Source organism: Triticum dicoccoides, chromosome 2A, assembly GCF_002162155.2.
Source record: "Triticum dicoccoides isolate Atlit2015 ecotype Zavitan chromosome 2A, WEW_v2.0, whole genome shotgun sequence".
NCBI lineage: Eukaryota > Viridiplantae > Streptophyta > Magnoliopsida > Poales > Poaceae > Triticum > Triticum dicoccoides.
Window position 1 is genome coordinate 580,738,566 of NC_041382.1, and position 2,783 is coordinate 580,741,348.

Below are 2,783 nucleotides of genomic sequence, written 5' to 3' on the forward strand. Positions count from 1 at the left end.
CGCAGGGGGCTGTCCTGGGCCGTCTGTTCCGCTGCACCGCACCCCGCCCCGCGTGGGCGACGAAGCTCCGGCAGCGCCCCGGATGCCTCCTCCTCAAGAAGGCGCCATGGCTCCAAGGCGCGTGGCCCTTGGGCGGAACCTGCTCCGTCAGGTGCCAGCGCGGCAAGAGCAGAGCTGCCAAGAAGTCCCTCACCCGCAAGAAGCTGCCCAGGCGCTCCCTGCTCCAGCATGTCCCGACCATGCTCCTGCTCCCGCACGTCAAGACCCCGCGCTGATCCCAGCTGCAGCGCGTGGGGACATGCAAGACCAAGCTCTCCGTCACCCAAGGCCTCCTGTGGCCACAGCTGGCTGCCGTGCCTTCACCACCTAGCTACGCAGCGTCGCGTGGCCCGGCAAGTTCAAGCCAGACCTGCCTCCTCGTTACGACGGCACGGCCGACCCTGCGGAGTTCCTCCAGCTCTATGAGCTGGGCATGGAAGCTGCCAACGGAGACGAGAAGGTCATGGCGAACTGGTTTCTCATGGCGCTCAAGGACGGGGCCCGCACATGGCTCCTGAACCTGGCTCCAGGCACGATCTCCTCTTGGGACGAGATGCGCACCCGGCCACCCACCGTGAGCGACATGCGCCACATCAAGCAACAACTCGGAGAGACCCTGTAGAAGTACATCCAGCGCTTCAACAACGCATGCCTCAAGATTCCCAAGGTGACCGAGGAGGCCATCATCTCATCCTTCTCCGACGGCGTGCACGATGTCAAGATGAAGGAGGAGCTGGCGATGCATGAAGACCTGTGCACTTCCTTGGAGTTGTTCAACTTGGCAACCAAGTGCGCCAGGGCTGAGGAAGGGCGTCTCTCCCTCCTCGAGCTGCCTGCCACAGACCCAGAAGAGAAGAAGCCCAAGGCCAAGGATGTGAAGCGCAAGGGGGCTGCTGTGCTCGCGGCAGAACCAGACACCAAGCGGGGCAGAGATCAGCCCGAACCTTCCAAGGGAAGTCGGTACTGTGTGTACCACGACCTCCACACCCACAACACCAATGAATGTCAAGAGCTCCGAGCCGTGCGAGAAGGAAGGATCGGCCGTCGCCCCGACCGCGGTGACCGGGGCTACGGTCGAGGAGGAGGAAGGAACACAGGACGCTGGGAAGACCGCTGCCCGTGCCAAGGGTGGCGCGATCGACCTCGCGAGGATCGCTGGCAAGACCCGCCTCGCGAGGGAGACTGGAGGGATCAGCCTCGCGAGGATGGCCCGCAAGGCAACGCAGGCCTCCCTCCGCTGCCGCCGCAGCCAAGGAGAAATGAGGACCGCCATCAGGACGAGGGGCTGGGGGCTTCCAGGAGCCGCGCGCGGTCGCCTGCATCCTGGGCGGGGCTCAAGCCCCAGCCTCTCAACGCATCTTCAAGCAGTTCGCCCGCGAAGTGAATGCAGTCCTCCCCAAGCTGGAAGCCACGCGCCCTCTCAGGTGGTCGGCGTGCGCCATCACGTTCAGCTCAGCAGATCAGCTCAAGTGTGCGGCCACAGCCGGAGTCCTCCCAATGCTTTGTTCCCCAATCATCAGCAACGTGGTGGTCACCAGGACCCTCATCGATGGCGGGGCAGGGCTCAACATCCTTTCCGTGGAAACATTCAACAATCTCCAAGTGCCCTACAACCAGCTTCAGCCAACCAAGCCTTTCTCCGGAGTCACCGACGACTCCACGGTCCCGATTGGGCAGGTCCGCCTCCCTGTCACCTTCGGGGCACGCGACAACTACCGCACCGAGCTCATCGACTTTAACGTCGCTCACATTCGCCTGCCGTACAACGCCATCCTTGGGTACCCAGCGCTGGCCAAGTTCATGGCCATAACTCACCACGGCTACAATGTCCTCAAGATGCCAGGAAGTGGCGGAGTCATCACGGTGCCCTATGAAGAGAAGTACGCGGTGTGTTCCCTGGAACGAGCCTTCCAGGCCGCATCATTGGAAGAACCAGATTGCGGAAGCAGGAGGCTTCCCGAGACCGCCACCAAGAAGAAGAAGACATCGTCCGGCCCGGCCCCTGAGGAGGCAGGCCCCTCAGGGACCGCGCCTGCCCTGGGGGAACCTCCTTCCATCGCATAGGAAAGCGCGCCCGACGCCCTCCTCAGGTAGGGCTCGGGGGCTCTCCCCTGGAGGGCCACCGACCTGGCTAAGGTCATGAGGGAGGCGCTTGGGCACCACATGGAGGCGTGTTTCGAAGCACGTTTCCCTCAAGAAGGAGTAAGGCAAGGAGAGCCAGACCCTCAGGAGTTCGTCAGCAAGGCCATTCAGGAGCTACAAGAGTCAAGAGTCATGAAAGGCGGCCGCCGCCTACCAGCTGTGGCTCCCCATCCAGGCGAGGATGGTGGGCTGCGCGTCTGCATCGACATACCAGGGCTCAATCAAGTCGCCTCTGGCCCTCGCGAGTGGGGCGCTACGAAGGTCCACCCCACAGCTACGTTCGCATGCCTTACGGCTTGCCGAACATGGCTACCACGTGCCAGCGCCTCATGAGGGGCATCATGGAGGCTCAAGAGGCCAGGCATTCCGCAGCCCTGGCGGAGATGGAGATGGTCCGCGAAGAGCCACCAGCGCCTCCGGAGCCTCCCGAGGCCCCTGGGCCCGGGGGCTCGTGAGGATCGGCTTCCGCAGCCCACCGAGTCTGCTACACCAACACTCCTTCATCCTCAACATCATCAGGTGACATCTTTCAAGTTTCATTTCCAGTTGGGAGTGCCCCCCAGGGCTGCATTATTCCCAGGCCGCGTGGGTCCGTCCCTGCG